This window comes from Epinephelus lanceolatus, chromosome 18, assembly GCF_041903045.1.
Source record: "Epinephelus lanceolatus isolate andai-2023 chromosome 18, ASM4190304v1, whole genome shotgun sequence".
NCBI lineage: Eukaryota > Metazoa > Chordata > Actinopteri > Perciformes > Serranidae > Epinephelus > Epinephelus lanceolatus.
Genome location: NC_135751.1, coordinates 30,311,766 through 30,336,563, shown reverse-complemented (window position 1 = coordinate 30,336,563; position 24,798 = coordinate 30,311,766). Strand labels below are relative to the sequence as shown.

General features: G+C 40.4%; 1 long non-coding RNA gene across 1 annotated transcript; it reads left to right on the top strand.

Annotated features, from left to right (window-relative positions):
• The first annotated feature begins 19,656 nt into the window (after window positions 1–19,656).
• On the top strand, window positions 19,657–22,220 carry LOC144458648 (uncharacterized). The gene is made up of 2 exons (XR_013488035.1): window positions 19,657–20,855; window positions 20,976–22,220. It is a non-coding gene; the product is annotated as an uncharacterized LOC144458648 (long non-coding RNA).
• Window positions 22,221–24,798: the final 2,578 nt, after the last annotated feature.

Sequence of the window (24,798 nt, the reverse complement as noted above, 5' to 3'; positions counted from 1 at the left end):
CATGTGATATGCGTGGCATTTCTGTGCGAGCCTGCATTTGCGAGTGCAAAGCTGTATGAAAGCTCTGTTATACATAATTTTAGTGTAACTTTATCATTTTCTTTTTCGCTGTGAAAACATTGGACTCCCGACAAGTGCTTGGTCTTGTCGGAAAGCTACAGTTCCGCTGTTTCACGTGATATGCGTGGCTTCTCACTATGATGCACGGCCATGGAGAAAATCAATAGAGAAGAACAGGTGTGAATTTGGACGCACTATGCGTTCTTCGGGTCCATAGGGTTAAACCTATAGGAACTCTTCTTCCCTCAGTTCAATGACACCATCAGCAACTCTCCTAATTTGTAAGTGAACAACTGATATAGTTTTACGAACCTATTTGCCTCACTATATTTGCCTGGAGTTTATTATTTGTAGCCTTTGCCTGGTGTGGCTTTGCTCTTTGTCGAGGTAGGCTGGCTCATGTTATTCTGTTGACTTCAGGCAGCTTCTGTTTGTCTGCTGCTGATAGACAACAACTACCTCACATAAAAAGAGGTGTAAATAAACAAGAATAAAATACTTGATCTTTTTTTATTTTCAAATATCCAAAGCAAATAAAAGAAGTTCAGATCTGTAATGATGAACAATAATTCAAATGTTAGTCCTCTCTGACTTAAAACAAATCTCTATATTTTTGGGTGTCACAAGATTGTAACCTTTCTTGAATGTTAAAAGTATCTACCATTCCTGTTTAAAACTCTAGAGTGCAGACAAGATCTGGCTTTAACACTTATCCTGGTGACATCTATAAAGAGGAAGAAATGACAGAGAAGGAAAGAAGTGATTGTTTTTACTTAATTGTTTTCAGCTCTTAATGTGCCAGATATTAATGTCCTCCTCCTAATGATCACCTGTTACCAACCTTTCTGCCATGAAATAACCATAAATCTGTCACAATGCCAAATCCAGGCGTGCTGTGCATCACTGCTTCACTAATGGTTACTTTTACATTATTGTTGTGGTAATGTTGATGATTAAGTTACTCCATTTCAAACACACAAAAAACATTTTTTTCATCTACAAACTTATGCAAACATTTCTTGGTCACTAAACATTCTGTCCAGTTTCACCAAAGAAGAGTCCAATCAGTTGTTTCCTCCCTGTGAGGAGGAGTCAATGCAAAACTCAGATATCTTCCACCTCTACTTATCTGACTGCAGAGAGGAGGACAGAGAACAGTGGACACACAGTTTAACATGATGGACTATAGGACAGGACTGCTGCTTTTAACTATCTGCTGGGCAGGTGAAGAGTTTTTTTTTATCATTGATCTTAATACATATCTTTTTATTTGTGGATTCTAAATACTCTAGTATAACAATGCATTGTATGTTAATAACATTAAAGTAACAGAATAAATTCAGCTCACAACTACATTTTAAACATTTCATCTTTATAATGATTCAGTGAGTGTGTGTGTGTGTGTGTGTGTGTGTGTGAGTGAGAGGACAGAAGAGCTCACATCAGTTCAGCTTCAACATCAACCATGTTGGATGGTGTGGATGTATCCAACATACTGCACAGACACGCAGTACCATTGGAACAGATCTTTACGACTCACAGACACAATTTACTCGTCACTATCATTTATTACAGATCATTTAATCTCAGTAAACAGATCTACATATGTATACAGAATCTGTAGGCAACAGGACAAGTTTGGGTATTGGACATGTTCTTGTGTCAGGCTGTTGTCCGTGTGTAGTCTGAGCAGTATTGACCAATCATGTTTGAGAGGCAGGAAAACAGTCAGTGTGCAGAGGTGGATGGCATTGCCAGAAATGCAACCTCAGAAACCATCAACTATTGTCTGAGAACTCTGTGTTATATTACTTTCTCAGTTTATCTAGATTCATATGCAAATACCTGTTTACAGATATTAGCCAAAATGACCGGCATACGGACGAGGAAGTCTGTGTGCCGCATATCTGCTTGCTTCACCTGATCTCCTGGAATATTGGCCATTATTGCTGTCAGACCAATATCCAATGGGTTCAGAGACTCTAATGAAGGTAGTTTTGAAAGAAGAGAAATTTCCTCAGACAGTTTGGAAATAAACTGTAAATTGACCCCGATAGAGACGGTCCAATCATTATAAGATTCATAATGTTCCAGGGTAAAAACAATGGACTTGAATAATTGTACCACAGTGTACCTGTATTGTGCCTGCACAACACTGGGAACAGTGCTGCCCTGCCTTTTCAGCATTACTGTCCATAAACCAAAGAGTGTGTGTTTAGAGGACTCAATCACCATCTGTGACAGAGAGTGAGGAGACCTCGAGCATGATTTCTTCTTCTCTGACAGAAACGTGGCATTTAAGGCATTTAGACCAGTTTAATTGAAACATGTCAGACAAACCTTAACTGTACAATGAACCCTCATGTTGCACCTATCCATCTATTAGCTATACAAGCTTATTCTAGAGGGTCACACTGTGGCTAGGGCAAAACTGAATGTCAAGCCCAGTTGTAACCTCTTCTGTGAGGAGGAGTCAATGCAAAACTCAGATATCTTCCACCTCTACTTAACTGACTGCAGAGAGGAGGACAGAGAACAGTGGACACACAGTTTAACATGATGGACTATAGGACAGGACTGCTGCTTTTAACTATCTGCTGGGCAGGTGAAAATATTTGATTTTGAATTAAAAATGTCCTGAAAAAGTTGTCAGCTTTCAGCGAGTGACTTGTTCCCTATTTCTCTTGACAGGTGTTGATGGTCAGACTCTGACAGAATCTGAACCAGTGATTAAAAGGCCTGGAGAATCTCACAGACTGACCTGTACAGCCTCTGGATTTACACTCAGTAGCTACCATATGGGCTGGGTCAGACAGGCTCCTGGAAAAGGACTGGAGTGGGTTGCCTGGAATGATAATGGTGGTAGCAGCATCTACTACTCTCAGTCAGTTCAAGGCCGGTTCACCATCTCCAGAGACAACAGCAGACAGCAGCTGTATCTGCAGATGAACAGTCTGAAGACTGAAGATTCTGCTGTTTATTATTGTGCTCGAGACACACAGTGACTGGAGTTGGTTGAGCAGCTGTACAAAAACCTACAGTAACCCCTCTGACTGGGCTGATAAACAACAACTGTCTTTGCTTTGGAGTTGAAAGAAATTACTGCATGTGCTAATTTAGGAGCAGTATACAGAATCAGGGGCTGAAGGTGCAGACTCTGACCAAGGCACAATGAATGCACTAAAACACTGAATATGATACTAAGATAGGGAGAAAAGAATAAACCTGATCATGAGACACCACTTTGATCCAACCGTAATTATAAAACTGGAACAGCAGGACTTCTGAACACTTCACCCAGAGTCCCACAGGCCACTCTTTATCTGATATTGTACCAAATGTAAAAAGACAAAAACAATAACAATAAATAAACATTATAGATCATTGCAGTGAAATAATTGTATCACCATACAGACTGGAAGAAGACTCAAACAGGTCAGATCTCCTCTCTCTCAGCAGACAGTGACAGAATACAACATCCACAGAGTTCAGACTATTAAACAAACCTAATGAACAAAACGTCATGTGTCTCCATGCTGAGTCCCTCTTTCAAAACTCTAGAGGGCAGTCTAGGACTGACTGAGTTTGACTCATTGACTCATACTGATCATATGATTAAAACACATGCACTAACAGTAACGTAAATAAAGAACAGAGGTGATCTGAATGCTCTTATCTGACATTAACACATCTACTGATGATGGCATATTTGTTCAAATCAAACCCTAGTTCCCATTTTCATCTCATCTAATTATGTAAACCATTTAGTTGCTTGATTGTGACGTTCAACAGCACGTTACAATTTATATTTATTCATTAATTACAAAAAAAGCACCCAAGCAGTCCAATCAGCTGTATCCTTACTGTGCTGAGGAGTCAATGCAAAACCCTGTTTATAGAATTCACTAATAGAGGCCATTTCTTGTTCATGGTAGACAGAAGAAAAGTTATGTATTTAATGCATCTGTGTAGATGTCATCTGACTTCCACTGCAGCCAACATCAGTATAGAAGAGAGTTAGATAGGCTTGATTTTCCCTGAATACAAGATGTATATGACATGTTTTAATCATTTACTTTTGTGTATTGTGATGCCCAGAGAGGATGGGGCGAAATGTGCCCTGTTACCATGTAATGGGATGGAAAATAACATCTGATAACTTCATTATAACTTAAACAGTAGCTCTGCCTCTTCACAAATACAAAACAAACAATGTAAATTACTTTTTGTAATTTAGCCAAAAAGCTCTTCATTGCACCATTAGTTAAAGATTGTCGTTGTCCCGTTATCTTCCATTGGAGCAGAAATTAGTTGCTAGGATATTAATATTTTACAGTTTCCCGTGTTGTTCTTGTAGAGATACTCTACTTATGGAAATGTATCTGTGTCACATGTTCCCTGTTTAAACCCACAGAGGGAGGTCTATGCAAACTCTTCCTCTCTTATAAACACACCATCAGCAACTTGTGGCAGATCACTGGGACAGTTTGATATATTTCTGAAACACTCAGATCAGAAAGCACTGAACTACAGCGTTTATCACAGAATGGAAAATACAGTTATCTGGAGTTTATTATTTGTAGTTACTATTCATGGTGAGAAACTTAAATCTTGTCTGATGCTTTTAAAAATTTGCAACCTGTGATTATTAAAGTTTGACTGATAATGATTGTTTCTTTACCTACAGGAGTTTGGAGTGAGATCAAACTGGACCAGTCTTCCTCTGAGGTGAAAAGACCTGGAGAGACAATGAAGATGTCATGTATCATTTCTGGTTATGACATGACAGACTACTATATTCACTGGATACGACAGAGGCCAGGGAATGCTCTGGAGTGGATTGGGGAGATGAGCACAGGTTCAAACTCTGCTAGCTATGGCAGCTCCTTTCAAAGCCGTTTCATCATGACTGAAGATGTGCCCAGCAGCACTCAGTACCTCGAGGTCAAGAGCCTGACAGCAGAAGATTCTGCTGTTTACTTCTGTGCTCGACAAAGCACAGTGAATGAAGACAGTGGAACAGCTGCACAAAAACCTCCACAGACAACAAACAGCAATGTGATCTTAATGACATCAGAGTTTTCTCACCACCTGCAAAAGCACTTTGATATATCCACATTAGATTTCTGTATATTTTAACATTTGATAACAGAGTGAACTTGGCTAGTTCAGGAGATAATTAGAAAAGTGAAATGTCCACAGTCCCATACATATTCAAACACTGGCTGATTGGATGATGTGATAATAAAGCAACTCAGTAGATGATGGATAACACTGCTTTTTATTTCTATCACTGTAAATGCTGTCATGTGCTGCACATTATGCTCAAAGTGACTAATGAGAAACAGAGCCTTGATACCAAGATGAATTATAGGTTCACAAATGTGATTAAACCAGGTGTGTTCATGTGTCAGATGTCTGAACTCAGATTAACATTTGTGTATTATTATAATAACTGTGGTTGTGTTGTTAATACTGATAGACCTTAACACAAATTAAAACACATACGAACATCAAAACAGGTGACTGAGGGTTGACTGTTGGATATTAATTCAGCAGTTTCATTAAATATCTTCAGTCCAGCTGTTTCCTCCCTGTGAGGAGGAGTCAAAGACGCACACAGATGCATTTACACCTGTGTTTCCTCCATCTAAGCTCCTCCTCTCTACTTGCTGCTCATCTCCTTGAGGTACATTTAACTGACTAGTTGACTAATCCCACACATCCCCAGAGAAGACGTGAAAACATTATTTCATCTGTTTCATCTCAAAAATCTAATTTTCTTAATTTATTCAAAGACAAATATATCTGAATTTGCTATTGTATCCTACACGGAAAGAAAAGCAGCTCCATTAGCAAATGAACCAAAAATGAATGATGTAATCCTTTGACGGAGAGCCAGTTGAGGAGCCACTCCCTCTCCACGATATCCTGATGCAAATCTTCAGTGTGTGCAGTGTACTTCTGTCCTGCTGACTGCTCTTGTACTTTGTGTGGAGCATCAGAGGTCACATCTCCAGCCTCAGGATGATGAACACACTCACTCTTCTGCTGGTTGCTCTCTCTCTGCCCTGTGAGTTCTCCTGCTTCTTGCTGCTTCATCTTTTATCAGACAACATGGACTGATGGTCAGTCAGTGATAGCAGAAAACTTCCCAGGTGACTGTCTCACTTTCTTCTGTGGTTCCTCTCTCCTTTCATCTCCTCAGGTTGTACAGGTCAGAGTATGGAGTCCATTCCTTCCAGTTCAGTAGTGAAAAAGCCTGGTGAGACTCTCAGTCTCTCCTGCAGGGGATCTGGCTTCACATTTAGCTGCTGTGTTATGAGCTGGATGAGACAACCTGCAGGGAAAGGACTGGAATGGATCGGGAGAGGCTTCTCCGATGCCAGCAAAAACAATTATGCCAGCAGTGTAAGAGGCCGTGCAGAAGTCAGTAGAGATGATAGCAACAGCATGGTGTATCTGAGACTGTCCAACTTAAAGCCAGAGGACTCTGCTGTGTATTACTGTGCCAAACACACACAGTGGTTCAAAGAAGCAGAGAGGCTGTACAAAAACTCCACAGACATTTTTTTCACAAAGACCTACAGGTGGCAGTCGAAGATAAGACTTGGTACAACACAAACTAAGACACTATGAAAGACACAGCAGATGTTGTGGTTTGTTACATCCTGTTTTTCAATGTAATTGTTAATAATGTTCCCATTATTGATTTTTAACAGTGTTGAGAATATATTTGGACAATATATCCAGGATATGGATGGTTAAACAAATGCTGCCAAAGAGAATGATAAATACCTCTAATCTGAATATGAATAAAAGTTATAGTTGAATAACTTGAAAAGAATCTGCATTATTAAAAATATATATGGTCATGATGTAAAAGAATGATATAACTCACAGTGATGTGTTGACAAAACCATTGACTGTATATGTATCTCTATAAACTGTCTGTGTACAAAACATTATACAAATGTTCTCCTTTCACTCACTGAGACTATGAAACACAGAAAAACTTCATGGGATTTTTTTGTTCAATCGGTTTACGCACTGTGAAAAAAAATGCTTATAATGGTGGGGAAACCAGTGATTTTTAGAAACTGCATTCACATTTTGAAAAACCTCCACGACATGCTGCGTTTTACAGTGGATTCCATTTTTATTATCAAATTATTCCATCCATGTTTTCTGAATCACAAAAATCATATGGCCTTAGAGATGAAGAACAACACCTCCAGTCAGCTGATTTACTATCATCACTACTGTATGTAAATCAGCCTCCTTGTGTGTTGCCTCATAAAGAAGTGAAGTGTGTGTGTGTCAGTGAGAGGACAGAAGAGCTCACATCAGTTCAGCTTCAACATCAACCATGTTCTCTGTAGCTCTGATACTGCTGCTGGCAGCTGGATCCTGTGAGGAGCTTTCAGTGGATTCACACTAATAAACACATTAGAAACACTGAATAGTCAGATGAATGATGGAGATAATGTTGATTTGTCTTTCCACAGGTGTGAACAGTATTGATCTCATCCAGCCAGACTCAATGGTTGTGCAGCCTGGACAGTCTTTGACCATCACCTGTCAGGTCTCTGGTTATTCTTTGACTGATGACAGCTATGCAACAGGTTGGATCAGACAGCGTGAAGGAAAACCAATGGACTGGATTTCTTATCAGTGGGGAACAAGCGGCCTTACTCAAAATGATGCTCTGAAGAACAAGTTCAGCTACAGCAGAGACACTTCTGCCAGCAGAGTGACATTAACAGGACAGAATCTGCAGCCTGAGGACACAGCTGTGTATTACTGTGTGCGTTACCCCACAGTGATACAAACCACCAACAGACCTGTACAAATATCCAGCAACCATGGGACTCAACCACACACACATGCTGATAATAGGAGATATAAATAAAGAAAGTAATGGGCAATGAAATAGTTTACTTTAAAATGTGTATCTCTGTTGAAGAAGAAAAAGCAGTTTATTAAATAAAAGTAATGTAACTAAAGTAAATTAAAAAATGTCTCCCCCTAATCAACTAATCATGAACATATCAGAGAAGTTTTCAGTTGAAGATATTGTGTTTAGTAATTCACAGTTTGCCTGCTCTTGAAGAAAAGATATTCTATTTTAAAATATATCAGTGATCCATGTTCCCTTTTTAAACCTATGGGAACTTTTCTTCCCTCAGTACAAAGACACCATCAGCAACTCAGCAGCTCATGTTATTCTGTTGACTTCAGGCAGCTTCTGTTTGTCTGCTGCTGATAGACAACAATTACCTCACATAAAAAGAGGTGTAAATAAACAAGAATAAAATGCATGTTGTTTATTTTCAAATATCCAAAACTAATAAACAAAGTTCAGAGCTGTAATGATGAACAATAATTAGAATTTTAGTCCTCCAAACATGTGTTACAACATGCGTCTTCTGCTGTGACTTTAAACAACTCTCTATATTTTTGGGTGTCACAAGTGTGTAACCTTTCTTGAATGTTAAAAGTATCTACCGTCCCTGTTTAAAACTCTAGAGTGCAGACAAGATCTGGCTTTAACACTTATCCTAGTGACATCTATAAAGAGGAAGAAATGACAGAGAAGGAAAGAAGTGATTGTTTTTACTTAATTGTTTTCAGCTCTTAATGTGCCAGATATTAATGTCCTCCTCCTAATGATCACCTGTTACCAACCTTTCTGCCATGAAATAACCATAAATCTGTCACAATGCCAAATCCAGGCGTGCTGTGTATCACTGCTTCACTAATGGTTGCTTTTACATTATTGTTGTGATAATGTTGATGATTAAGTTACTCCATTTCAAACACAAAAAACATTTTTTAATCTATAAACTTGTGTGAACATTTCTTGGTCACTAAACATTCTGTTGAGTTTCACCAAAGAGGAGTCCAATCAGTTGTTTCCTCCCTGTGAGGAGGAGTCAATGCAAAACTCAGATATCTTCCACCTCTACTTATCTGACTGCAGAGAGGAGGACAGAGAACAGTGGACACACAGTTTAACATGATGGACTATAGGACAGGACTGCTGCTTTTAACTATCTGCTGGGCAGGTGAAGATGATTCAATAATCTTGACTTGACATAGTTCTCATTTGTGTAACAACTAAATTCATGTTATGTTCTCTTATATCTTGACAGGTGTTGATGGTCAGACTCTGACAGAGTCTGAACCAGTGATTAAAAGGCCTGGAGAATCTCACAGACTGACCTGTACAGCCTCTGGATTTTCACTTAGTAGTTACTGGATGCACTGGGTCAGACAGGCTCCTGGAAAAGGACTGGAGTGGATCGCTGCTGATGGTGGTGGTAGCAGCAAATACTACTCTCAGTCAGTTCAAGGCCGGTTCACCATCTCCAGAGACAACAGCAGAAAGCAGGTGTATCTGCAGATGAACAGTCTGAAGACTGAAGATTCTGCTGTTTATTACTGTGCTGCAGAGCCACAGTGACTGGAGTTGGCTGAGCAGCTGTACAAAAACCTACAGTGCTCATGTTTGCTGGGCTAATAGACCCAATAATAAACTTTATGTTTGTTTTTTTCTAATGCTTTTAATAAGCACATAATTTAGACTTCATTACAAAAATGAATCACAACTTGTCCCTGAGAAAACAACAATTATTACGACACAGCAATAAAGTAGCTTTTAAAATGTTACAATGATCACTTCCTCATCAGGCACAGACAACAATCTGCTAAGATTATTGACTCCTGCTGCTTTTATACACTGGAAACAGTGACAGCTGAAACACCTTCTCCTCAACAAGTCATGTGTCAATTTGATTCAACACATTTGGAATAGTCAAGTTTGGCTATGTCATCATCAGCAGTGACTTCAACTTCATCTATCAGTGTCAGTTCACCTTGGCAGACAGTAAGTAGAGCTCAAGAACAACTGCAGGACACCTGAAGGGACGGCAGGAGACGTGTGGAGCGTGCATGATTGAGCAGTGTGCAAAGATATGGGCAACACAGGTGAAAGAGAAAATGTGGAGCTAAGAGAGAGTGCATTACAAGGAGGAAATAACTGTAAATAACTGTTTTAAATCTGATTAAATTGCATCAACATTTAATCATGCTAAGCAGGAGATGCATGAGCATGGAAACAATACAGACAATGAAGACCTGTATGCTCCTTTCTGTCAGGTGGAGGAACGTCCAGATACTCAGAGCTACCAGGGCTTCATGATGATCTACTGGAGTTCAGTCAGAGCTCTGAGGAAATGCCAGATTTATTTAAAACACATATAGACTATAAGCATTAATTCATGAAGCCTCGATTATTGAAGTGCAAATGAGTAACTGTTGAAAGTGAGGTCAGTTTATCACTTCTTTATGTTTTTGAAGCCACAGAGCTGTGCACAAACCACAGATGTCCCTGTAACAGTCACTGATAGAAAGCATCCTTAATCTACATTGTGCAAAAGTGTTTTTAAAATCACTCATAAGTTGGAATTTATCAATAATATTTTTCCATCTTATGTTCCAGTTACAGTGCACTGTGAAATGCAACAACAAGTTGGTTCACATGAAGTCTAATTTATCTGTAGTACAGTCACAAAAATATACCCAAACTGACAATTCTTTGTTCTTTTTTGACACAACACACCCTACATCAGCTGCATGTGAAAAAAAGTGTTATACATTTGTTACGCATGTTTACTGTTTTTTAATTTTAATTCTCAGGCACCTTCTCCTGAATCTGAGTGATCTCTGTCTTGTTTGTCTTGTGCAATATGAAAATAGAAAAGCAGTGTGAGGAGGAGTCCATGCAAATCTTCATCTCCTCCATCTTTATTTATCTCACTGCAGACTGAAGAAGAGAGACCAAACCACTGAGCAGACATACAACACATTTCCACCATGACTTCAGCTACATGTATAATGTTTCTGATGCTATCATGGATTTCTGGTGAATACATACTTCTGCACTCCTCCTGTTCTTTGAAAAGGTTCATATTTCAGCTCTGTGATGATAACACTACTTTTCTCTCCAGGTGTTTGCAGTCAGACTCTGACTGAGTCTGAACCAGTGGTAAAGCGCCCTGGAGAATCCCACAAACTCACCTGTACATATGCAGGAATATCAGATGGTGATGCTGATATCTCCTGGATCAGACAAGCTGAAGGAAAAGGACTGGAGTGGGTTGCCTTCATTTCTGCTCCGAGTGGAGGCACTAAAGCTTATTCCACATCAGTCAAGAATCGCTTCACCATTTCCAGAGACAACAACGTGGACCAGGTGTATCTGCAGATGAACAGCTTGACGGCTGAAGATTCTGCTGTTTATTATTGTGCTCGAGAGCCACAGTGACACAGGAAGCCACAGAGCTGTACAAAAACTCAACATGTCAAAACAAGTAAAAGCTTCAGTTGAACATCACCAACACAGTCTATATAAAACTGCTTCATTAAGCTCTGATGTTATGCAATATGTAGTTGAGACTGGGAACATTAAATTTAAGTGAGTGTAAATAAGTTTTCAACTGAGTTGTGTTTGAAGTTTAATGAAAAAAGACATTTAATTTCAAGTTATTGTTTTTAAGACAAAATATATTTTCTTTCACATGTCAAGCTAAATGTTCACAACCTAATTCCAAGCTCTGACTACATGTGACAGGACAGTTCATCCTTCTTTTATAGCCTGTCAGTGTCCTTGTCTATGCAAAGTGAACTTCCTCACAGTCTGCTATAAAGACTTGATATCATGCTGTCAGCTGCAGCAGAAGAAGAGAAGCTCCCATCAGATCACCTTCAATACCAACCATGTTCTCTGTAGCTCTGCTGCTGCTGCTGGCTGCTGGATCCTGTGAGTCTTACTGAGGCAGAGACACTGACAGTATGATCACAGCACACTGACTGTTCACTCTTATTACACTCATTCAATATTCAACATGTTTTCCTCCACAGGTATAAAGTGTCAACAGTTGACACAGCCAGCCTCTGTGACTGTGCAGCCAGGTCAACGTCTGACCATCACCTGTCAGGTCTCTTATTCTGTGAGCAGCTACTGGACAGCTTGGATCAGACAGCCGTCAGGGAAAGGACTGGAGTGGATTGGACGAGCACGTGTTGGATGGAGCACATACTACAAAGATTCACTGAAGAACAAGTTCAGTATCAGCTTCGACTCTTCCAGCAACACAGTGACTCTAAACGGACAGAATGTGCAGCCTGAAGACACTGCTGTGTATTACTGTGCCAGAGAGCCACAGTGACACAAAGCATCAGTAGACCTGAACAAAAACCCCTCAGTGCCTGAACACTTGTAACATGAAGCCACCAGAGGAGGAGCCCTCAGACCACTAATGATTTCAACACCAGCTCACTGTTACAGTACAGAGAGAAACAGACTTTAGATTTTATTAATGCTTTAAATACAGATGTTTTTCATATTTGATGAAATTATGGTAATATATCAGTGAAAGGATCATTGTTATGTTTTAACTGCAGTTATTACACGGCTCTATTAAATGCTGTATTCTGATTGAAACAGCCTTTATATTATAAATGCACTGATGAAGATCAGTGTTTCTAAACTGTCAAAAAAATGAACTTTCTGAGAATTAATAATTGCAGCCGAATTATCATTAAAGGTGGAAGTGTTTCTTTTTGGTCTAATAAAACTGTGGATTAGATTTTTCACAAAAAAAAAAAAAATCCACCCAGTAGAAGCTGCAGGTCAAAACACAACTGAAAACATGTAGGATGTCAGTTTCCCTTTAAAACAATACATGAAATTCTACTTTTAATGTTGTCAGAAAAAATCTTAACTGTTTGCTCATCTCAAATGAAGCTTACGTGGTGATTTTCATACTACATGACCCGAAACTGAAATTTGAAAATAACTTTTTATTTAATTTTATTTATCACCAGTAGCAATATTCCATTATTAGTAAGTTGCAGTGAACAAAACCGCCTGCCATGTTAAATAGGCATGTTTAAATATTAGAAAGACACTTACAGTCAAACAAGGATAATAATGACATCAGGTAAGAAATATAAACCAAATCAAAACTTTAACATAGTTGTGAAATTAATCTTAAATAAAATACAAATACAACATCCTTTTGGTTAGAAGAAAGCCTTAAAATGAAAATAAGTGTTGAGGAGAGATTGAATAGAGAATATTGTTCATGAAAAAGGAGGAGTCAATGCAAAACTCAAATATCTTCCACCTCTACTTATCTGACTGCAGAGAGGAGGACAGAGAACAGTGGACACACAGTTTAACATGATGGACTATAGGACAGGACTGCTGCTTTTAACTATCTGCTGGGCAGGTGAAGATTTTTGTTGATTTTTCTGGGTTTTCATTTAGATTGTAAACTTGTTGCATTTCATGGTTTTCTCACAGACTGACCTGTACAGCCTCTGGGTTGCACGTTGATAACTACTACATGGCCTGGATCAGACAGACTCCTGGAAAAGGACTGGAGTGGGCTGCCAGTATCAGTGGTAGAGGTGGCAGCAAATTCTACTCTCAGTCAGTTCGAGGCCGGTTCACCATCTCCAGAGACAACAGCGTCGATCAAGTGTATCTGCAGATGAACAGTCTGAAGACTGAAGATTCTGCTGTTTATTATTGTGCTTGAAAGCCACAGTGACTGGAGTTGGTTGAGCAGCTGTACAAAAACCTGCAGTGCTCATTCTTACCAAAATTATGTCCAGACTCAAAGTTCTTAAAGTAACCTGCAGATTACAATCAACGCTTTAAGAGAGCCACTAATCTTGTTGAAGAAAAGTATTTCTTAACACAGATCTGACTGTGGAAATTATATTACTAAATGGTCATATCTTGCTTATTCCACAACAGAACATCATTAATACAGCTCCTCAGAGAAGACAGCAGCTGAACAAATGAACCATAAACAGCATTTGTGCAGCAGTTTAATGGTTTTGCTAATTGTCTAACCTGAGATTTACAAGTCTTTTTACTTGTTATAGTTTGCAGGAGTTTGGAGTGGGGTCAAAACAACAATGTCCAATGACTATGGAATGAGAGAATAAATGGATGTTTGAACTATAATTCAGCTGTACACTTGTTAACTGTCCTTATTGTCTACTGTTTATTTTACTCTTCTTCATGATATAAAAGAGCACTTTCATAGATACATTTTTAACAGATAATCCAGCAGACATCTTCCTGTGCAATACAGCTATTTTTGTGATTGCATATCGTCACACAGGTTTCAGTCCCCATGTAGCTAAAATCCTCTGGAGGCTCCAAGTTTCTCTGTATGTCTGTGGCTTTAAACTGCCACAACCTGAATACTGAAACCTTTAAAAGTTCAAAATAAGACAACCTGCAGGAAAAGCTGTGGAATGGACGAGGAGAGGCCTCTCTGCTGCCACAAGAAACACTTCTGCCAGTAGTGTAAGAGGCTGTGTAGAAATCAGTAGAGATGATAGCAACAGCATGGTGTATGTGAGACTGTCCAACTTAAAGCCAGAGGACTCTGCTGTGTGTTACTGTGCCAGAGACTCACGCTCGTCAAAGGAAGCAGAGAGTTAAAAAACCTCCACAGACATTTTTACAAACACCAACAGGTGGCAGTAGAAGATAAGAAGTCAAATGAGACTAAGGAGCGTATGACAGTGTCTCCACACTTTATTCAGAGAGTTTATGCTCCACACACACATACAGTAGATTCACACTATGAAAACAACAGCTGATGTTGTGCTTTGTTACTTCTGTTTCTTAGTGTGATATTTAACATAGTATTTTCTACAGCAGTTATGGTTCATAATGTTTCCATGACTGATTGTTTTAAATCAGGTGTTAAAAATATATGTGGTCATGTCTGTGCATCATTTTTCCAATACTTAAATGGTCCAACAAAAGCTGCTGAGGAGAATAAATAAATACATCTGTTTTGAGTTGAAACATTTCCATTGAATCAATTGAAAAGAATCTTCATCATTAAAATCTTAATATGAAAGAATGATCTAAATCATATCTTATCCAGAGATGTGATGTGTTTGTCTTTGAGGAGGAGTCAATGCAAAACTCTGACCTCTTCCATCTCTACATATGTGTTGCAGAGTGAAGGACAGACACTAAATCACTGACATACACACTGTAGACTGGACAGAGACACCTGGCTTTTACAATGATCACACCTGATTACTGGGTTGTTTTTCTCATCCTGTCAATTAACTGGGCAGGTAAGAACTGTTATTGTTTTTCTAACAAACCTCCTGGTACAAATACAATATGGCTGCATTACAGTAACTGATGAGCTGTTTAAATGTCTGTAGGTACTGAGGGTCAAACACTGACTGAGTCTGAACCAGCGATTAAAAGGCCTGGAGAATCCCACACACTGACCTGCACATATTCTGGGTTCAGTAGCCATCACTGGAATGCTTGGATCAGACAGGCTGCTGGAAAAGGACTGGAGTGGGTCGCTACTATCAGATATGACAGTGCTGAGATCTACTACTCTCAGTCAGTCAAAGGCCAGTTCACCATCTCCAGAGACAACAGCAGAAAGCAGGTGTATCTGCAGATGAACAGTCTGAAGACTGAAGATTCTGCTGTTTATTATTGTGCTCGAGAGCCACAGTGACACAGGAAGCAGCAACGCTGTACAAAAACTCAACATGTCAAAACAAGTCAAAGCCTCAGTTCAACATCACCAACACACTGAGAGAAACACAGTCTAAATAAAACTGCTTCATTCAGACATGTTTTGTTGCAGCTCTGATGTTCTGCAATATGTAGTTGAGATCAGAAACATTAAATATTCTGTTTGAGTGAATGTACATAAGTTTTGTGAAAAAAGACATTTAACTTCAAGTTATTGTTTTTACAACAAAATACATTTTCTTTCATGTGTCAAGCTAAATGTTTACAACACAATTCCAAGCTTTGACTGCATGTGACAGGACAGTTCATCCTTCTTTTTTATTTTTTTTTTATAAATCTGTTTATTGTAAACAGGTCAGCGAAAGGCAGAAAGAGCAGCAGAATGAGTAAATAAGAACAATACAAACGTTCAGATGCCAATCAGAAAATAAAGACCAGAGGAGGAGCCCTCAGACCACTAATGACTTCAACACCAGCTCACTGTTACAGTACAGAGAGAAACAGACTGCATCACATCAAAAGTTGATATTCTGCTCTGAATTCTAATCACTTCAAACTGGTTTTTAGATAATAATGTTGGGCATTAGATTAATTAACAAGAGAAGTTTGAAGTTTCAAACAATACAAGCTAATAGCAGCAACACAGCACACAGCCAAAAAGGTGTTCAGAGTTTCCCCGAAACAAATGAATAAAATTCTGTTCTTGTTATTATGACACAAAAATGCAATGTCTGTTTTGACATAATATAACTTCAGGTGACATGACGTGTTGTTTGCTCATCTCAAACCAAGCCTAAGGTGATTTTCTTTTTTCTTGGTGACAGTAATGTTAAGATGTTTTTATACACAGTAGCAATATCCCATAATCTGTGTGTTGCATGAAAAAAAAACTTAAATAAAGTAAGTATATAAACATGTTTACATATTAGAAAATGACTTACAGTCAAACAAGGATGATAATGACATCAGGTTAGAAATATGTGATGTGAAATTTGTCTTTAGTAGAAGACAACCCAAAATATGTTTAGTTAGAGAAAAACCTTGAATTAAAGACATGTTTTGAGGAGACATTAAACAGAGGACACTGTTCATTAAAAAGGAGGAGTCAATGCAAAACTCAGATATCTTCCACCTCTACTTATCTGACTGCAGAGAGGAGGACAGAGAACAGTGGACACACAGTTTAACATGATGGACTATAGGACAGGACTGCTGCTTTTAACTATCTGCTGGGCAGGTGAAGATTTTACCTCATCTTGACTTGACACAGTTTTTATTTGTGTGACCAACATATTTCACCCTTTTGTTTTTGTCTTGACAGGTGTTGATGGTCAGACTCTGACAGAATCTGAACCAGTGATTAAAAGGCCTGGAGAATCTCACAGACTGACCTGTACAGCCTCTGGATTGTCAATCAGTGGCTACAGCATGCACTGGGTCAGACAGGCTCCTGGAAAAGGACTGGAGTGGATCGCTTATATTAGCGGTGGCGGTGGCACCACATACTACTCTCAGTCAGTTCAAGGCCGGTTCACCATCTCCAGAGACAACAGCAGACAGCAGGTGTATCTGCAGATGAACAGTCTGAAAACTGAAGATTCTGCTGTTTATTATTGTGCTCGAGACACACAGTGACTGGAGTTGGTTGAGCAGCTGTACAAAAACCTACAGTGCACTTCTTCTTTCAGGCTGTTAGAGCCTAAGCATTAAGTATTTTTTAAGTATTCCTTTAAAATGTAATGCTGTATTTTCTGTATAATGTTATATCTAATGGTTTAAATTTTATGTTTTACATAACACATACAGTACAGGCCAAAAGTTTGGACACACCTTCTCATTCAATGCGTTTTCTTTATTTTCATGACTATTTACATTGTAGATTCTCACTGAAGGCATCAAAACTATGAATGAACACATGTGGAGTTATTTACTTAACAAAAAAAGGTGAAATAACTGAAAACATGTTTTATATTCTAGTTTCTTCAAAATAGCCATCCTTTGCTCTGATTACTGCTTTGCACACTCTTGGCATTCTCTCGATGAGCTTCAAGAGGTAGTCACCTGAAATGGTTTTCCAACAGTCTTGAAGGAGTTCCCAGAGGTGTTTAGCACTTGTTGGCCCCTTTGCCTTCACTCTGCGGTCCAGCTCACCCCAAACCATCTCGATTGGGTTCAGGTCCGGTGACTGTGGAGGCCAGGTCATCTGTCGCAGCACTCCATCACTCTCCTTCTTGGTCAAATAGCCCTTACACAGCCTGGAGGTGTGTTTGGGGTCATTGTCCTGTTGAAAAATAAATGATCGTCCAACTAAACGCAAACCGGATGGGATGGCATGTCGCTGCAGGATGCTGTGGTAGCCATGCTGGTTCAGTGTGCCTTCAATTTTGAATAAATCCCCAACAGTGTCACCAGCAAAACACCCCCACACCATCACACCTCCTCCTCCATGCTTCACAGTGGGAACCAGGCATGTGGAATCCATCCGTTCACCTTTTCTGCGTCTCACAAAGACACGGCGGTTGGAACCAAAGATCTCAAATTTGGACTCATCAGACCAAAGCACAGATTTCCACTGGTCTAATGTCCATTCCTTGTGTTTCTTGGCCCAAACAAATCTCTTCTGCTTGTTGCCTCTCCTTAGCAGTGGTTTCCTAGCAGCTATTTGACCATGAAGGCCTGATTCGCGCAGTCTCCTCTTAACAGTTGTTCTAGAGATGGGTCTGCTGCTAGAACTCTGTGTGGCATTCATCTGGTCTCTGATCTGAGCTGCTGTTAACTTGCGATTTCTGAGGCTGGTGACTGGGATGAACTTATCCTCAGAAGCAGAGGTGACTCTTGGTCTTCCTTTCCTGGGTCGGTCCTCATGTGTGCCAGTTTCGTTGTAGCGCTTGATGGTTTTTGCGACTCCACTTGGGGACACATATAAAAGTTTTTGCAATTTTCCGGACTGACTGACCTTCATTTCTTATAGTAATGATGGCCACTCGTTTTTCTTTAGTTAGCTGATTGGTTCTTGCCATAATATGAATTTTAACAGTTGTCCAATAGGGCTGTCGGCTGTGTATTAACCTGACTTCTGCACAACACAACTGATGGTCCCAACCCCATTGATAAAGCAAGAAATTCCACTAATTAACCCTGATAAGGCACACCTGTGAAGTGGAAACCATTTCAGGTGACTACCTCTTGAAGCTCATCGAGAGAATGCCAAGAGTGTGCAAAGCAGTAATCAGAGCAAAGGATGGCTATTTTGAAGAAACTAGAATATAAAACATGTTTTCAGTTATTTCACCTTTTTTTGTTAAGTACATAACTCCACATGTGTTCATTCATAGTTTTGATGCCTTCAGTGAGAATCTACAATGTAAATAGTCATGAAAATAAAGAAAACGCATTGAATGAGAAGGTGTGTCCAAACTTTTGGCCTGTACTGTATGTCATGAATAAAACTAATAATATCTGAACCTGCACTGTACAAATTAAAAAAGTGTTCTTGAGAAATACTATTACAAATCATTAAACATAAAAAAAAACCCTAACACACACAATAAACATCACTCATTCATAAAGTGGCCAAAGACAGCACAATAATCTGGTGGCTGAAATTAAACTACTGCAAATACTTTACATTTCTACAAATGAAGACACAATAAAGTTATGTGGAACCTAAAGTGAATCATAGTATGTGATAATAAAAACAATGTTGCAGTTAATTTCATAAAATTAATAAAGTGCAGTAAGGATGTAAATAAGTGAATTAATAAATGCAGTACATAGTATATACATGCTAATGCAACACATTTAGGCACTGATAGTTTACAGTAGGCTTAAACAAAGTTAACAGTTGTTTAATTTATGTAAAGGACATTTTCTAAATGTTACTGTTCAGTGTGTAATAAAGTTACATCACTGTGTAAAGCAGAGGTGATTTGTTGTCTCTCTGCAGATATAATAACACTGAACAGACTCTTCTATTGGCTCCAGTTAGACCAACATTGATGCTTCATATGTTTGATTCTATGCAAACTCAGTGAGCTTCCTTGTTACTCAGCTATAAAAACATCACATCAGGCTGTCAGTGGAGTTCACAGCACGTCAGTTTCAACATAAACCATGTTCTCTGTAGCTCTGCTGCTGCTGTTGGCAGCTGGATGTGAGTCTCTCTGGATTTGTCAACAGTTCTTCATTTGCTCTGTAACTTCTTAATTTGTTACAATCTTTGTTTTTAACAGGTGTGAAGTGTGAACAGTTGACACAGCCAGCCTCTGTGACTGTGCAGCCAGGTCAACGTCTGACCATCACCTGTCAGGTCTCGTATTCTGTGGGCAGCTACTACACAGCTTGGATCAGACAGCCTGCAGGGAAAGGACTGGAGTGGATTGGAAGTGCAGCTTCTGGATACACAACATATTACAAAGATTCACTGAAGAACAAGTTCAGTATCAGCTCAGACTCTTCCAGCAACACAGTGACTCTAAACGGACAGAATGTGCAGCCTGAAGACACTGCTGTGTATTACTGTGCCAGAGAGCCACAGTGACACAAAGCATCAGTAGACCTGAACAAAAACCCCTCAGTGCCTGAACACTTGTAACATGAAGCCACCAGAGGAGGAGCCCTCAGACCACTAATGATTTCAACACCAGCTCACTGTTACAGTACAGAGAGGAACAGTTTCTATGGGGTCAGATCAGTCTCATAATGAATGAACTCACGCAGGGTTTTTCACAAATGCACATGCTCTGGTTCACAGTTGTATTTCGGACTCACTAATGCACACGATCTGTTTCGCAAATGCACAAGCTCTGCTTCACAAATATTTTTTTAATCCAAACTTGTAATATAAATTCACAGATCATGCGAATCGCTGAATGTGCATTTACAAACTGCTTCTCATCTGTGAACCTCTACATTTGTGAGAGAAATCTGTGTGGTGAATTTTGAGACTCCCCTTACATCGCAGGTCAATGAACGTCACCATTGGCTGATAATCAAATTTATGATTCTGATTGACAGATTCATCAGTAATCAGGTGTGTTTGCTTTCAGCCAGTCGTATGGCTCCTTACATTTTCTCCACACTTTTAAACCAATCGCAGAGCTACTGAGCTACTGAGCTACTGTTTGCAGTGTTCAAACAAGACGCGCTAGACTGAAACGGTGGAAGAGACATGGATCAATCTCAACCTGTAAGTAACACATTTATCTTATTATCCCCTCGTTGTATATCATGCAATGTTATTGAATTTTAATGAAGCGTTCTGCTTAGCCAAGTAACATGTTTGAATGAACATAAACTATGAATACAGCCTATGTAAGGCCCCGGTGCAGAAAAGGATCCAGGGTGGTGAGGCCTGCCTGGAGTTGCTGTGGAGAACCAGTGACAAGATTTCCTGAGATCCAGACGACCCCGGGGACCTAGAGGAAAGAGAGGAGGACGCAGCCATCACCCCTTCCCTGTCTGCGGGATTTCAAGTGACTTGAGTTGAGCTAAGTCTGCACAGAGACATTTCACCATGTCAGAGGCAGATCATAGCGAAGAGCAGAGCTCTGGAGAAGAGACTGATACTATTGAACAATTGCAGGCTAAGCTTTCTGTACTGACTGAGAAACATGATAAAGCCATGGAAACTATTGCCACTCTAAAGACTGGGTCAAATAAGTCATATGTTTATGTGCCGAGAGAGCGCCCGATCCAGCCTTTCAGTGGGGATCCAGCCACAGATGGTCGCTCAGTTGATGAGTTCATTGAAGAGGTAGAACGTGTAATCAAGGCCAGAGGTCAGAGTCCTGAAGAAAAGATTGATTTCATTCTATCTCTTTTAAGAGGTTCTGCGTTAGAGGAGATCAGACTGTGCGTGGACGGGGAGCCTAAAGATCCTAACGAGTTATTCACTTGTTTAAGAGAGTGTTGGACTAAGAGTCTCATCCTACTCTCTAATGTGCTATGTGTGAGCTCAGTCCTGCGTGTTCTTTAATGAAGCAATAGGAGAAGATATTCGGTCTCAGTTAATGTAGTTTATTAAGCAGTAAAGGAATAAAATTACAGAGCTCTGGGTCTCAACTTCACATCCCTGACGAACAACAAAGGTGTGTCAGTTCACGAAGTCTGACCTCCTGTCCTTTCCCTGACCCAGTATATTTGAGCGTAACAGAGTGTCATTGTGCACGCAAGGCGTTGTCCTCTTCTCACTGGCAGTTCCACTTCCTCCTTCACCACACCACGCCCCTGCCTCGTGTTAATCTGACTCCTTCCCGCTGGCGGTGGGGGCGTGGTTCCTGTTTTGAAAGACAAGAGAACAACACAACTCCCTACACGTGCTGTACCTTACTATCTGTATATCACTTTCTATTCTTTTTACCATATATGAAACTAATTATCTAAGCATTGCGGTATGTGCTCCTCAGACTTCATGTCTCTTCCTCTCCTGTACTTCTCCACTTCTGCAAAGCAAACACATTCAGATCAGCTGAAATCATCTCAGTATTCTCATTGTTCACACATCTAAAACTTATACAGAGAAACACAACTTATAGTAAAACACATAAAATCATTCTATTCCCAACAAGAGGCTTACGCAGAGAAACGTAGCATAGCTCGGCTGTTCCAAGCCTTTTATGGTCGTCAGCAAAGGGAGGGTGAAGATTTTCAGGAGTATTCACACGCACTCTCCCAGATCTTACGACTAGTCCTAAAACAGAGACCTGATGCTGTATCCAATGCTAAGACCGCTGTCAGAGACCAATTCATTGAGGGCGTGCGAGATTCTTCTCTCAGAAGAGAACTACGCAAAATGGTTAGGGACGACCCCCAGACCACTCTGTTGGATGTACGAGAAGAGGCCATCGCCTGGTCCCTGGAGGACAAGTCATATAACACTAAGGCAGTTAAGAGCAGGAAGGTAGCATGTGACAGTATCAGGGGAGAAGGCCAGTGTCCTGATAACTCACAGGAGAAGCAGTCTACCACTCTAGAGGATATTGTTAGGGTGGTCTCAGAGCAGAGCAAGGCTATAGGGGAGTTAACCATTGCATTGAAAGAGGGTCTAGCTCTCAAGGAGAAATACAGCAAAGACACAGGTGGTAAGCCTAGACTGAAGCCCCAGTTTACAGAGGATGGGAAGCCAATTTGCTTCAAGTGTAAAGGGGTGGGACATATTGCAAAGGAGTGCACACAACGCAAACCAGGAAACCAGCCTACTACCTCCAGTGCCTTGGTTCAGTCAAACTAGCTTCCTCGGATGCCAAGAGCCGGGCAATCCGAGGTGAGACTAAAGGCTCTAAGACTCTTAACCGTGAGCGATTCCTTGAGCGGGCGGTGGGTGAGTGTCGTGAAGTTTCAGTCCAGATTGGTGGGGTTCCAGTTAAATGCCTGTTGGACACAGGGACCCAGGTTAGCACCATTTCTGAGTCTTTCTTCAGACAATACTTATTAGAGAAAGAGGGAGATGTGTTCCCCACCGCCCAGTGGCTCAAGTTGACTGCAGCAAACTCTTCGCCGATTCCCTACTTAGGATATCTTGAACTAGATATGGAGGCCATGGGGGTAAACATACCTGAGTGTGGTTTCTTAGTGGTTAAAGACCCTGTTATTCAAGATCCAATTAGAGGGGAGGAGTCGGCGACTCAGAACAAAGAGTTAGAACAGCCCCAGACAAAGAGTTTTCAGGAACCAGTGCCAGGTCTCATTGGCATGAATATCATTAAGAGATGCAAGCAGTTGGTTACAGCCTAGTTCGACACTACTCCCAGAGGAGAGCTGGATCCAGATTGGAGGGAAGCCTTTCAGCAAGTACAGACATGTGAGGTAGTAGAGAAGACCGCCACAGCCAGGCTAACAGGCCGAGATACAGTACGTGTGCCAGCGTGTTCTGTCGCTACAGTTTATGCCAAAGGGAGCAAAACTGCATCAGATGAGGGTGCCTATCTGCTGCTGGAGCCTGCTAAGTCACCACTGCCCGGTGGTCTTGTAGTAGCGCCCACTCTTGTGGAGGCCACTAGACGTGTGTTCCCAGTGCAGGTAGTGAATTTCTCTCAGGAGGATGTGTGGTTGAATCCCCGGACCAGGCAAGGCATATTGTCTCAGGTTGAATGTGTTGACAATGATCAGACAGAGGTGAGATTTCAGCGCATCTCCGCTGACCAGGAAGAAGTGACTGTTGAAGAGAAAGAGAAACAGACAGCAGTTAATGACCTCCAGTCAATACTGGGCCAGCTGCACATAGGTGGTACAGAGGAAGAACAGGCTAAGTTAGCTGTACTCCTAGCCAAGTATGCAGATGTGTTTGCTCTTCAAGATGAGGATCTAGGTTACACAGACCGAGTCAAACATGAGATCACCCTGACCGATGAAGTCCCTGTTTCGCAGCCCTACCGCCGTATACCCCACACACAGTATAATGAGGTTAGGGAGCACATCACCAAGCTTCTAAAGAAGGGTGTCATCCAGGAAAGTACTAGTGCCTATGCTTCACCAGTGGTTCTTGTCAGAAAAACTGATGGTAGTCTAAGACTATGTGTGGACTATAGGAAGCTAAACTTAAAGACTCGCCGTGACGCTTTCCCTTTGCCCCGCATTGATGAATGTTTCGATGCCCTGCACGGAGCAAAGTTCTTTTCGACTATCGACCTGGCTAGTGGGTATCATCAGGTCGCTGTACACGAGGATGATCGCCATAAGACAGCATTTACAGTCAGGTCCATAATTATTTGGACAATGATACAGTTGTCATAATTTTGGCTCTGTACACCACCACAATGGGTTTTAAATGAAACAATGAATACCTGCTTAAAGTGCAGACTCTCAGCTTTCATTTAAGGCTTTTTTCAAAAATGTAGTATGAACCGTGTAGGAATGACAAGCATTTCTTCACACAGTCCCCCAACTTTAAGGGCTCATAAGTATTTGGACAAACTAACATAATCATCAATTAAACAGTCAGTTTTAATACTTGGTTGCAAATCCTTTACAGTCAATGACTGCCTGAAGTGTTGGACACATAGGCATCATCAGATGCTGGGTTTCTTCCCTGGTGATGCTCTGCCTGATGCCTATGTGTCCAACACTTCAGGCAGTCATTGACTGTAAAGGATTTGCAACCAAGTATTAAAACTGACTGTTTAATTGATGAT